Here is a 14933-nt window from a genome sequence, read left to right on the forward strand (position 1 = left end):
GTTCGTATTTGTATATAAGGTCAGTTGAGTATAAAAGTGTTTTTCTTTTCCTAATAAAAAAATAAAATAAAATAGGAAACTGTGGAAAAAGAGAGGGCTTTTGCTCAGTAGTGTAGCTACAGGGTTGGTTAGGGAACAAAAAATGCTGTAGGACTTTCAAGTCTGGCTGCATATTGCCTTCTGGTGCCACCCCTATAAGGATTATGGGCGTGAGTTGTGTTTGTGTGTGTAAATATATGACTTTGTGGTTCCTATTTTAAAATTGTAAAAGTGAATGATCGATGTAACGAGAGCCAACAGTTAACTAAGTTAATCTATTTATCACTGTCCTAATAGCCACTTTTCAATCTAAAGTTAAAACTTGTCACCCCAGTGACACATTGTGTGCAAGTTCGCGCTAACTAGTCGCCGTGACTCGCGAGAACAAAAGAATTCCTAGGAAACAAAAGAGAGTCTGCAAAAACAAAGGAAGTCGCGTCTGTTTAATTCGCAAACTGAGAATAATACATGCAATTATATTTTACATATATACAGTATCATACATGCGACACCTTGACCTGGGTTGTATGTAGCATCACGCTGTGGTTCTTGTGATGTCCTAACCAAACTAGGGATCACAAAGTGATTATCTATATTAAGAGTGGCTGCCAGTTGTTTCATGACGGCTTCGAGATTTGTATTTAATAATGTATCCAGATAATCGTCATGTTATTCAAACTAATAATATTGCGTTACGCGTGTGAACTACGCAATATCTGTTTGCTAAGCCAATATAAATGCAAATAATGTAGGTAAAGTTTGGTACCTTGTGACCTAGTGTTATGGTGTGTGTCTGAGGTTCTGCGAGATGATCAATGATGTGCGAAAATTAAATATGTTTTTATATTGTTTACACGTAAGATTTTTTTTTATATGTCTAATTATATTATTGTTTATATTGAAAGTTTCACGGCGCACTGGCGCTTCTGCACTGTAAAGTCGTGAAATGTAAATAATAAATAAATAAATGGTTAAAGCAGATACCGTAGTAAAATATTATACAACACGGCTATTAGCAACATAGTACATCTTAGAGCCCTTGATCAGATTATTTTATGTCGATCCCCGCCTCCTGTTAATTTCTAATTTATAAGTAAACTACAGGTGACATCATACGAGGGGAGAAAATAGAAGGAAAGAGAGTTAGGGTAAGACCGAGAAGTGCTTAAATGGAACAAATCAAAGAAAAGCCGAACGTCGTGTCTTAAATAAAGAAGTCAAAAATTGGCCTTGGATAGACAAGTGGAGAATGCTACACCGACAAGACCGTGGCTCTTAAATTAATGATAATGATATAGGTATGCCATCAGAACAAATCTCCCTTCTCGTGTAATCTATTGGAGTTGATCTGTGGCGGAGGAAAAAACCTGGTACCGCGGCTCTCCTACTCATTGGAGTTGGTGTATCTGATCGTCGGGATCTGGTAAATCCGGGTCGATCCCTCCCGCGCGCAATCCCCGGATCCCGCGGGATCGCGCCTCAATGTGACTCTATTTACATATTCACACCCTCAAATGCAGTTGTTTTTCCGGAACCTTTTGTTTCGTGAAGTCTTCCGGGGGCGTTATTAGTTATATTGCGGCCACTGTTTTTTCAGTTATAACATGTCCGCAAATGCAAAGTTCTGACTTAAGTTTCTTAAATACCCAGTGGATGTGAACACCCGCCTCAGGTATCTATGTTGTATTTACAAAAATAGGTCACACACACACACGCACATAAACTTTATTTATTAGGAACCATAGAGGCGGTCTGGACTTTATTATGAATAGAAATCCAGTGCCTTAAACTTACAGGTTATACAGGTTGTGAGAAGCTGCAGTAGTTTTAGGCGGATGAGACGTTCGTTGTGTAAAAATTGACGATTCAAAGTGTATGTTACCTACTGAATAAAGATATTTTTGAATTTGAATTTGAATTGAACATAAGCGTAACATAAATCCGTGATAGTCATGTTCGGAGAACGCGTGATTCACATCGCAGTGTCACAGGGTCGAATCCCGGCCTTTTAATATTCTATAGGTAATATTATATAGGCTATAAGAGAAACAGGGGTAGGCCATTTAAAAGGTGGGCCGACGAAATAATGTCAATGGCTGGAAACACTAAGACCTGGACCAGATTCGTGGATAACAAAAAGGAATGGAGAAAAATGCGAAAGGCCTTTGCCCGAAGGCACACAGATTAGTTATCGTAAATTAAGGAAAAAAAATTATGTCTGATAAAAGGCTATAAATAAATAAAAAGGTATTTTTTTTTTTTTTTTTTTTTAATTAAGATGGGTTTGCTCTTGACTTCGTTCTTCTACAAGAAGAAGAGATCGACGTTGGAACGAGCTTACCCAGAAAATGCCTATTCACCCGTGATTTAAATGATCCCGTGATTTTAATATTATAGATATCACGTGGTTTCCAGGATTTGTGCCCGGTTAAGTGCAATGGGCTCGCCCCCTATTACAAGGGACTTAAACATGTTTGGCGAGGAGTGTGACCGTTCGGTCACGAGTATTAATATATGTATACACTTTGGTACCATGTCACATTAAATTTTTTGACAAATTGAGCTGCAAGTCTCACTAAATGTCAAATATGTTAGTGCGACAGAGTCCTAAAGTGGGTACATTATATTGCTCATGACTGTACTATACACCTCTGCCCAACCCCTTGGGGGGTACAGGCTTCATGCTAATGTTATGTGTGGACTTTATATGAATAGAAATCCAGTGCCTTACAATAAGACAATCAATTTTGTATAATATGATATTCAGATTAACAGTCTCCATGGTCTAGTGGTTAGAGCGTTAGGCTCACGATCTGGAGGTCCGGGTTCGATTCCCGATGGGAACATTGTCGAAATCACTTTGTGAGACTGTCCTATGTTTGGTAAGGACTTTACAGGCTTGAATCACCTGATTGTCTGAAAAAAATAAGTTGATTTCGTGCTACGGAGGGCACGTTAAGCTTTGGGTCCCGGCTATTAGCCGTAAAAATACCTCCACCAACCCGCAGTGGAGCAGCGTGGGGTATGCTCCATACCCCCTCCGGTTGATTGAGGGGAGGCCTGTGCCCAGCAGTGGGACGTATATAGGCTATTTATGTTATGTATGATATTCAGGAGAGTGGTGGAGCCCGCAGCGCGATTACTGTTATGCCATTGTGTGGGTTGTGAAGTGGATTACCAACCTCATCAACCCAGGGGTATTATTAAGCCCCAAAGGCCCCTGACATGGCTCATGTAACGCCTACTTACTTACATCGGGAAATAGTAGCCGGGACCAACGTAACGTGCCTTCCGAAGCACGGATCTTCTTACTTTCGGACAATCAGGTGATCAGCCTGTAATGTCCTAACCAAACAAGGGACCATAAAGTGATATGTCCCCACCGGGATTTGAACCCGAGGACCTCCGGATCGTGAGGCCAATGCTCACACTACTGGACCACGGAGGTCGTTAGTGAATGCTATTCTATAAACAAGACGTGGTAGAAGCGGAAGTATCGTGGGAACAGATAACATGCATCGGTGCGGGGCGGAGCGCCCCCTTTAGTCGTAGTATTCTAGTTTGTTTTGCCTGTGGTCCCATGTGTATGGAGTTGTGGCCCTTGTCGCGCGCTAATAGAGTTCCACCGTCCCGGGAGTTGGTATCTGGATACGCACAGCCAACTGTACCGTAACCCGGGTCTGGTGTTGTTTGTAGCAACAACTCGCACGATGGAGAAAACGTGTTCATCTCATTGGGGCGCTGCGGGGATTTTCTTTTGTTTTTGTTTTGGTAATTTTCATTATACTTTTCTACGGTTTTAACACATCCTCATCTTCATAGTATCTACACGTCTGCTACACCTACACCTCACAGCTGTGCCCAGCTGCTATATCAACATAGTATCACGCCTGTATCCCCGACAGGGAAGGCAGAGGTGTATAGTAGAGCGCCTACTCTTCGCCAGCTATGTTTAAGTTCCATGTAATTGAAATTATCGATAGAAGATTGGTACTCCTTGTAAATCTTTCGACAGATTTTGGGGTGTACCTAGTTATCACATATATAATGGACTTGACATTCAATTTATTATACATATATATAATTATGTGTGTTTATCTGAATGGATTGGAGAGTATATATGTACAATTGGCCTTATTTGCTCTCTTCCCTTCAACGTTGCTGTGCAGAGTCCATGTTATAGTTCCTATGCCTATGTATAGTATAATATATATATATAAGCGAATGTGTTAAACTATCAGTCATTAGGTATATTGTGCCACATTATTATTGTATGATTATTATTATATTAGTTTTTCTTTCAACATCTACTTACAAGGTATTTATTTGTTTCACATCTTTGTATACGTAATAAATAGGCCCTTTTTGTGGCTTTACAAATTGATCTGTTTTCCTTTCGTGAGGGAGTACCGTACTTATTGTTTTGACGTGACTTATTTTTCTTTGTACGTTCTTTGGAGTTCACGGAAGTTTAGTCGGAGGATCGAAGTTGTTTGTAGAAATAAGACATTGACGGATAGAGAGTATCCTGGTGAGGACCACGGTCCTCCCTGGAGTCGGAGGGCAGCAGAACAAATGCGAATGTATTTGTCTTATGACATCCACTTCTAAACTTCAGAAACTTTTTTAGTGATCGATTGTAGGGATTGTAAGTAATCATAGGACATGACAACACATAACATAAACTTACGACTACATTCCCAATTGGGGTAGTCAGAGCTACATCCATTGCATACATAAGTAAGTAGAGTAGCAGACGAAGTAAGAATGTGGTAATTCATATATCTACTTATAAACTCTCCTCGTTGGTCCCTTATGGGGTGAACAGACCTCTAAGTAATCATAAGACAACTCGCAGGCACTTTTAAGGCGAAGTCTTAATTACAGATGAAACAAAAACTCTTTATTGCACTCTTTATTTATTGACTCATATCATAGCTCGTACGCGAAATTCACAGAAGTCACTATTAGATATCTAAGTTATTGTTAAAGAAAATAAAATGTTTACATATGTCGCAATAGGCATATACCTGTAATGACTATGTGTATTGAATACTTTACATAATAAATAAATCTGTTTATGTAGTCGTATAAGGAAAATGAAAATGTGACAGCAGAAGTACAACTGACCTTATTGCTAAACAGCAATTTCGTTCCGGCAACTATAGAGTGAAAGAAAAACAAATAAGTCGGTATAATATACATGATCGCTCAATTTGACGGTCATTGAGTAACTATTATGAATCCTTACGGGTTGCTGAAGTTCATCATCATCAATTTAAGAGCCACGCTATTGTCGGTGTAGCATTTTCAATTCCAGTCTATGAAAGGCCAATTCCTTGACTTCCGTATAAGACACGACGTTAACCTTTTCTTTAATCTGTTCCATGTAAGCTCTTTTTGGTCTTCCCCTTTCTCTCTTTCCTTCTAGCTGCTGTTGCATGCTATGTTTTTCTTTGCTTCTAGTTGTTGCTGTAGTTCGCCTTTGCTTAATCCTATACATATAAGAATGTCGTATTCATGTTTCGGAAAGCAACAACAACTTATTCGAGCAAATAAACTAACATTACACACATTCCAACTCACTAGTTCACCACTTTACAAACACTATTCACGAGTTGGCTGCTTGTTGTGAAGTTAGGCATCTTCGTTGTTGCTCCGTTGCAATGCTAATGTCCCTTGTTCGACTGACAGATAAGAATTCACATTTGAATAAAAATACTCGCAGTGCTTTATAGTAATACCGCGTATCTGGTGACAATATAGCTACTAAATAATAAATAATTCAAATTCAAATATATCTTTATTCAATAGGTAACATATGAGTAGTTACACCTTGAATCGCCAATTTCTACATAACGAACGTCTCATCCGCCTAAAACAACTGCAGCTTCTCACAACCTGTATAGCCGGGGAAGAGAACCTGCAAGAAAAACCTCGGCACAGGGCACTAGACGTTTTTTTAATAATACACCTTGCTTCTATACTGTTCTGAGAGCAAATAAAAAACTCAGAAAACGTTGAGCTGCTTGTCTTCCCGGACATGTCGTAGAATCCGACAGAGGGATTGTGTCCTCTAACATAATGGACTAATGTTATGGGCGATAGGCTGATCCCTTATCACCATATTTATGGTTCATCATATCCAGCTTAACAATGGCCGCAAGTTGTCTTTGATTACTTGTGGCTCTGCCCAATCCATTAGGGATTACGGGCGTGAGTTTATGTGTGCAATATAGCTAGTTGTAAGTAGGCATTTACAAAAAAAAAAAAACAAAAAATCCTGCACAGTGCTAATGCAATAGATATACCGTAACAAAGTACAATGTCTACAATACCAGAAAAACAACATAATAATTTAAATATGTAGCGGTCAAACACATAACCCTCCTTTTTCGCCGTAGTCGGGTAAAAAATAGACCTATATTCAGAAGCGGTACCAAAAAGACTCTTAATGCGTTTCATTTCACCAGGAATTGTATTATTTGCGTAAATGTTTAATTATGTCGCGTACACTTTATAAAGTGTGCCTACACTTTTGTACGGTGCGCATTTGTACGGTAGCGTATCGCGCGAATATTAAAACGAAATATTGTGCCAGAGATCACACGCCTCTGGAATTAAATTCGGCTCTGTAAAAGTCTCTGTGAGCAGCAAAAAATCTGCAAAGTAAAATTCAAGAGGCATTGGATTACCGTGTAGCTTCGTCATTGAATGGACGCTAGGGCATAGAATAAACAAGAATAACGTATCAGAATGGACACTCTGCTCCGCACCGATTCGAGCTTGGAGCTAGTTTGATATACCTCACCCCCGAGGGTCAGTTTTGCTTATTTAAGCCATAAGTTAATGGGGGGTTAGGGGAACTGTCTGTCTCACCCGCACGCACGGGATAAGGCGGTACACGGTAAGAACGAGATTTTTGTATGAAGTGTCCTGGCTGCTGTGTCTCTGGGGTTCCTAAATGTTACTTATATTGTTTATTACAGTACAAGTTGTCATGATAATCATTTATGATCCAAACATTAATTCGAAAACAAATTCGACAATCGTTGGTTTAGACCTGTGCTGAATTATTATTTTTCTTTGTTCATATTTATATTCTATTACTGTATTGCACCATGTTTCAGCGTTTTCCTTTCACCCTAAGATTTCCTGGAAGAAATAGCTATTTAGCAATAAGGCCGCCAATTGTATTTCTGCTGTCAGTTTGTAATTGTCCTGTATGTTGTGCTGCTCATGTGCAATAATGTGTTTTGTATTGTTTTGTATATTGGCTGTCTGTCTTTCTGTAAACAGCTCTCGAATCGATTTACAATTCAATATAACAAAGTTATACGGGACCTCATTAATCACCATCGACTGCTAACAATACGTGACACTAAGCCAGCGGGATTTGTTATATTCTTTTTTTTAAACCCGAATTGCGTAATTTATCGGCAGTTGCCGGGACGGGACGGGATATGCCGGGGTGACGGTGTGAATTAGGGAATGCAATCTCGACTCGCGATCGCAACTTCGAGATCCCGCGGGATTGGAAATATCTATCCAGCGAGATCCCGAAATTTTGGGGATCTCGTTTAGTTCATTAAAAAGTATAAAGTTGGGGTGGCTGACAACGATGAAAACTACTTGTTTGTGATAGTGAGGTTAATTAAAACAAACTATTTTTGAAAGAAAATGAAAACCATTAAGTTTTCTTTGAAATCAGCATAATCAAAATTATAACTCAAAGAGATTCGCCCCATCCTGTCAATCTCGAATGGGATCTCGTCATATTATGCTTCAGGATTGATCCCGAAAAATTAGACGAAATCTCGCGAGATCGCAATCCCGCGAAATCGGGATTACATTCCCAATATACTAATGCGTGCGTACTAATGCGTCCAGAATATACTAATGCGTGCCTCAGACGTGGGAGCGTCTCACTGGTGGATCATTGTTGTTGGCTCACTTTCATGTAGTGATATGAGCTTTTTGTCACTTGATTCATTAACTCTTTCTTGCTTTAAATAGCGGTATCCTGGGATCCGCTTATTAAGCTTCAAGATACAGATCGGCACTAATTATTTACACAAACCATATTCATCCAAAACCAAAACCAGAATGATTACGGATTGATAATTGTAAATTGTATAGTATATGTTTTTGTGCATTGAAGAACAAAACGTAAATAGAAAACCAGAATGATTACGGATTGATAATTGTATATTGTATAGTAAGTATATGATTTTGTCCATTGAAGAATTATTGATTGATTGCCTTTAAATTACATTTCTGAAAGGGCTGGCAGAGAAAACCTAGAAGGACGTACATTTACCAAATTGTGGATGCCTTAGAAAAGGTTTATTACGATCTACTCTGAACCGGTGTGCGTGTATTAAAAGATTGATAAATGTTGAGGAAGGAAGTGTGTCAGGATCGAAGCAAATGGAACTCCATGGCCTCTGCTAACCCCGGTGGGAAATAGGCGTGGGTTTATAATAAGAAACGTTAGGCAATAGGCTCATTTCATAACATAAGCTGATGACTATATCCTAAGGATTGTCATCCTCGTCCATGTTGCACATCCATCACAAGATGAACTAAGTACACACAACTCACCGAGTTTTCTGTTAGACTAACGTGACGGGTGGTGAGCCGTATCGCCGTCTGTGATGGTCAAGCCAACTGTGTCAGTGAAACATTACAGTTTTTAATTAAATTATTTAATGATCATGTCATAAAGTGGAGGTGTCTAAATAGCTCACTCGCTACCGAGGTAGGTGTGATACATTTTATTACTTATTCACTATGTGTGTGCGCAAAACTCAAGGTAAGGTCGTAGAATACTGATGTAGTGTCGGAGAGATTTTATGCTCACCACAGTTGATGTGACCCAACTCTTGTTACAGCGGGTTTCCACTGCTATAGTTTATGCATATATAGGTATACGTAGGTAGTATGTAGGATATACGTACCTTTATCTTCTGGGAGTAGTAAGACATCCATAAACTCACAGAGTGGTGACGCAGCGCTCCCCATTAGCCCGGGCAAGTAGTTAATGATATCTGGGGCAAACTTCTCTGCTACTTTTTCTAATCATTTTATCTCCTGTTGGGATGTAGGGCTCTAATAACAGATCTCCACTCCTCGCGAACATTTGCAGCCTCTGTAGCTTGCTCCCATGACATGCCGAGAGTTGTTTTATTCCCAGTCAACCGAGGATCGCCAGGTCTCTTTGGGCCGCCCCGTCTTGCGTTTTCCACGCGCACCAGGTCAGACCTCGGCAGCATCCACCGTTCTCTCGCCAGACCACAGCAGCACTTCCGTGTGCGGAATCAGCCTCCACAGTATTTTGCCCATTTAATCTCCACAGTTCTGAGTGAAACCTACAAAAATCGTAAATCTAAATCTAGCTCGGCATCGGCAATACTAATTGGTGCGGGGCGGAGAGTGTCCGTTCTGTACAAAGTATTATTCTTTATTCTATGACTATACCTACAAATAAAAAACCTCACTGATATAGATTAAGCCGTTGTACGTGTTCACCTATTTTTCCCCGGGCATGTTGCATAAAAACCTATTTTGCCGTGTACCGGGGTATTTTGTTTGGATGTTGCGTGCATTCTGAAGTTCAAATGCGCACTAAACATTGGCATAGGTTTCAGAATGACAGCTGTAGGCGTTAACGAGATATAGAAATACACCGGCGGTCCTGCCGTCAGGATGGCCATACCATTTAGCGCTCAAAGCTTCATAATCTTAGCACATTTTAGATCAAAATGCGTACAATATTTTTGCGTATATTTTATTAAGATAATTTAATATGTGATATTACCATAGGCGGTCCTGACGTTCACTGTCCCTTCTAATGTGTCCAACATATTCCACTATTATGGGCAGTAATGTACTATATCACCTCTCTCCATACTGTTCATCGCATCCATTTTACCTCTTCGTAAGTTGCTTTGCTCTCGCGTCGTGAGTTACATAATGTACAGTAAAACGAAAAGTCTAGTTCAGTACAGTCAGTGATTATATTTCAATATAGATAATGTTTCACAATAGTTTCAATGCGCGGCACGAGTTATAACTTAAAACATAGTGAATTACATTCTCTTTCATTGTGACGTTCATTAGCATAGTGATTTTATCAGTCAAGATTTGGCCGATTGATTCTGTTCTATGGTCTTCATCTGTCGTGCGGATTTTGAGGTGGATTATTAACCTCATCAGCCCTGGTATCAGGGTTATTATTGAGCTGCCAAAGGTCTTATGTAACGACTACGTAGTAACCAGGACCAACTTCTTAACGTGCCTTCCGAAATATGGATCATCTTTCTTTTGGACAATCAGGTGATCAGCCTGTGATGTCCTAATCAAAATAAGGATAGAAAGCAATTTTTGTGATTTGTCCCCACCGGCATTCGAACCCAGGACCTGTGGATCGTGAGCAGAACGCTCATCCACTGGACCGCGGGGGCCGTTGTTCTATAGTTATTTTGTTCTACTGTTATAGATCTTAGACGTTTTACGTATGTGTTACGTGAAATATCTTAGTATGAAGTTTCTCTAGTTAGTGAGTGTGAAGAGCAGGTAAATTGGCATGCGGGCGGTAACTCGATCAGGGGCGTCAGGGGTGAGTAACCGCGGCGATGACGTCACGCGTGTGACGTCAGATTGATGGCGGGGCTCAGTTGGAGCGTGATCCATTCTGATTGCATGTTCGATGGGGAGACATCGCTGCTGCGGCCACGTCCACACTCCATCAGGTGAGATTGTGGTGCTTTGTCAAACGGCAACCTACTACCATTAAAGTACGTACCTGAATTCAACTAAATTGGACGCCTACCCCGATCGAGACGTAGATCACCAGAGTGTTAAAAATAGTTTTTTTATGTGCCTAATTACAGTTAAAACAAGACATTTTATTTTTCGTTTTTCGAATAAAAACAAACGCTTTTTATATTCAAAGTAATAACCACAAAATGGGTATTTTCAAAATAAATTAGGTACTTTTATAGTTTTAAAACTGACAGACACAAAAAATGTATTTTATATTATAGGTTATCATTTTTACATTCATAAACTCACACCTCACACCTATTTCCCACCGGGGTAAGCAGAGACTATGGAATTCCATTTGCTTCGATCCTGACACACTTCTCTTGCTTCCTCCACATCCATCTATCGTTTCATACACGCACGCCGGTTCAGAGTAGATCTTACTGAACGTTTTCTAAGGATATGTCCAAATTGGTTTTTATTTTTAATTTTGAAAATACAAGATATGGCCTCCTAAATGATATTATAAATAAATACTAAACGCTCTCCTAAAAATATTTTTACATTCAATAACTATTATTTTCATCTCATCTCTGTAAGTCACCGATAATATGACCTCGAAGCACTCACGGCATTCGTCATAAGATGGATAAATTAATAAACTGTGAACTAATGTACATTCAATAAAAAAACAAAGAAGGTACTTACATAAACCCAGAACCGATGGTAACATCCGTTATTCACTGCTTTCGATATTGTTTTGTAAATGATCTCCTTCCCTTCGAGTAGATGACCCGAGTGAGAGCCCTCAGCGCTCCCTATTTGTTCCGGCCAAGTAGGTAATGCCATCTGCGGGAAATCTACAAAAAGTCAATAAGTAAAAAAAAAGTCACTCCTGTGAAAAAACCTGTCTGTTAATATCCGTCCTTCGAATAAACACAAACGGAAAATTTGACTCAAACGCACTAGCTAGGTCCCAACACTCAACTTTTGCAAGTTTTATTTCGCTCAATAGATTTTTATAGCTGCGCACAGCCTATTCCCTTTCCCACAGCCCTTTCTATATTGTCTGGTTATTTCCTCCAAATAAATGGGTTCTCGAACATGATGTAGCTTGTAGGGTCGACTCGGCTGTAAAACTAGATCAGCTTGGGTCCTTTCAATTTTATAGTCAGGGGGATCTAAAACCTCGTCTCCACGGACATCGGGCGATATCGAACAACATCTCACCGCCACACTTCGCCCGACGACTATCTCTCTCCAACTATACGAAAAAGTCACGAGACAAGATGTCGTGCGATATGGCACAATTTGTCCGGTGGCACATGTCGCTCGACAAAATTTCCCCTAGTGGGGATGAAGCTTTAGGTCGTGTTCAGGACACGCGGGGCGTCAACCGTATTCTACGTTCATCACAAGCTCATGCAGCGCGTCAAGCGCCTCACCCGCCATATGTGTCTACAATTCAAACAAACGCCTGCAACAACGCTTTTCTGTGAACGCTCAGTACATCGTCATGATGTTTGATTTTCCCGCATCCCGCGTCACGCGCTGCGCGTCTCTGGACGCGGCATTTGTCATTAGCTTTTAGCAACGAAAAAAGATTTATCATCCTTTAAGTTTTGATATTTGAGTGGCCTAACCTGTATTGGGCTGGTTTTTCCTTTGCGGATTGGAAGGCCGGATAGGCAGCCGCTTCTGTAAAATCCGATCCTGTCAAATCTTCAGGTTAGGTTAGTTGGTTAGTTTAGTGGACCCCGTGAAAACGAGAAAACACTAGAGAAAAGAGTTACATTTTTAAACAAACAAATGAACATCCGCGTATTTTTTGTATTCACCTGTCATACTCTCCCAAGGCACCGCACTGTACTAACATTGATAATCATTATAACATCCGAGAACAAACAAAACTCTCATGTTCCCATGTAATTATCACAATGTAAATAGAAAACGCCGCATTATTTATCTTACACTCTTGGGATCACCAAACTAAACTGAACAACATATTAAAATTAATTCTCATTGTGTACAAGTTGCGAACAAACACCAAATACTGTGTCGACTACATTTTCTATGCCTTGCACAAGTGCCTGGCAGAAACACAAGAGCAAACACACAGACATACTTGAATCAAGAAGTTTGTTGAAGGCGCTTGCCAGTTGCGATTAGTAGCGATGCGATGTTTAAACGACTAATTTATACTGAAAGGACCCAAGGGATGTCCGTTATGCTTCTTTCACCAACTAATTACACAAGTGGTGAGATCTGTTCCTGAGCTGTTGTTCAGTGTGCCTCGAATGGCAATCACCACTTGGTGGGCGACAGGGAGTGCTTGGGACTCTCATCCGGAAGCGCATCGATTGGATTTACCTTTTACAGCAAATTTCGACGTTATTAAAATACATGAAGGCGCTGAAAGGTTTGCATAAAATAATCCTACCTACACCTAACAAATACCTGTATAAATACGGTTCCGGATATTAATAATTCTGTTTAACGACAAGCCGGGTGTAAAGTGAGTGGGACGCTCTGTCATTCTCCTCACGCTGGTTGTTGGCAGACAAATGGTTGTAGTTACAAGTTGTCGCTTTTGTTAGCTGTGGCCCGGGGGCGGCGGTGGCGCACCACTTGCCTGATCAAGTTTTGTTGTAGAATAATACTTATTGATTGCCGATTCACGAGTTCTGTGACGAAATAGCCTTTACATCAAAGTGTTCCATGAGTTTAGGTCAAACAAAAAAAATCTAATTTGACTCGTGTCTGTGTGTGTACACTACCCACAGTGAGCAGCTGGGGCCCTACCGGGTAAAACGAAGCTGATTCAGATTGAAGCAAATCGAAATCGATTTGATCCTGTCGTTATGGTGGCGAAGGCCTAAATGGATTGCGGTGACGTCACGCTTGTGCCCAGAAATGGCATTATGAGACGTGTACGTACAATAAAACAACATAACATAAACAGTTTTTATACGTCCCACTGCTGGGCACAGGCCTCCCCTCAATCAACACGAGAGGGTAAAAAAAATTAAAAATTATTAAGTACAAAAAAGGAACGCCGAAATCATAATGAAAAACCAAAAAATAATAGTACTTATTTATAAATGCAACACACTAACAGCCCGATCATCTGCGGTGGCGTCGAAAATAAAAGGACTTCACTTTGCATTAGCCGCGGCATGAGACGTGTTTAAATAATTATCGTTTCGTTCTAAATCTTTATTTTTCTCTCTCTCTCGGTTAAATGATTTTAGTAAGTTTTCAGAAGGCAAATGTTGAATGTTTAATGTAAGTATGCATAACTTGCATGAATCATAATGACTCTTCAGTTATGTCGTAGCATGTAAGCTAGATAGATGCGGGCTTACGAAACACAGGCGCGACTCCGGTGACAAATATGAAAAGTTGTCGCGGCGTGTGTCGAAGTTGGTAGACCCGCGATAACCATGTGACGTGCCGCCATTATCAGCAGCAGGGTCGCTGCGAGGGGAGATTGTGTTCAAATGCAAAACTAGTTCTAAATATATACCTCATCCGCCCTGGTGTCAGGGTTACTGACAAAACAAAAAAAAAAAAAAATTTTTGTAAAAAAAGCCAAAGGCCCCTGACATGACTCATATAACGACTACGTACTTACATCAGTAAGTAGTAACCGGGACCAACGGCTTAAGGTGCCTTCCGAAGCACGGATCGTCTTACTTTCGGACAATCAGGTGATCAGCCTGTAATGTCCTAACCAAACTAGGGACCACAAAGTATTTATTATGATATGTCCCTCCACCGGGAATCGAACCCAGGATCTTCGGATCTTGAGCCCAACGCTCAACCACTGGGCCACGGAGGCCGTACACATACATACATGAACTCATACCTATTTCCCACCGGGGTAAGCAGAGCCTATGGAACACTTCTCTTGCTTCCTCCACATTCATCAATCGTTTCATAAACGCACGTCGGTTCAAAGTAGATCCTACTGAACCTTATCTAAGGACGTCTTCGAGTTGGTCAATGTACGTCCTTCTAGGTCTTCCTCTGCCAGCCCTACCACTAACCTTCGCTTTATATACTGCTTTCGTAATCCTAGTTTTTAATAAAATATGATTTTCAGAATAGCTCAAGGAGTAAGTTTT

At 40.4% G+C, this 14933-nt stretch overlaps 1 non-coding gene across 1 annotated transcript; it reads right to left on the reverse strand.

Annotated features, from left to right (window-relative positions):
* Window positions 1–14573: 14573 nt before the first annotated feature.
* Trnal-caa (transfer RNA leucine (anticodon CAA)) lies at window positions 14574–14647 on the reverse strand. Its single transcript has one exon. It is a non-coding gene; the product is annotated as a tRNA-Leu (tRNA).
* Window positions 14648–14933: the final 286 nt, after the last annotated feature.

This window comes from Pectinophora gossypiella, chromosome 21 (genome assembly GCF_024362695.1).
Source record: "Pectinophora gossypiella chromosome 21, ilPecGoss1.1, whole genome shotgun sequence".
Taxonomy (NCBI): domain Eukaryota; kingdom Metazoa; phylum Arthropoda; class Insecta; order Lepidoptera; family Gelechiidae; genus Pectinophora; species Pectinophora gossypiella.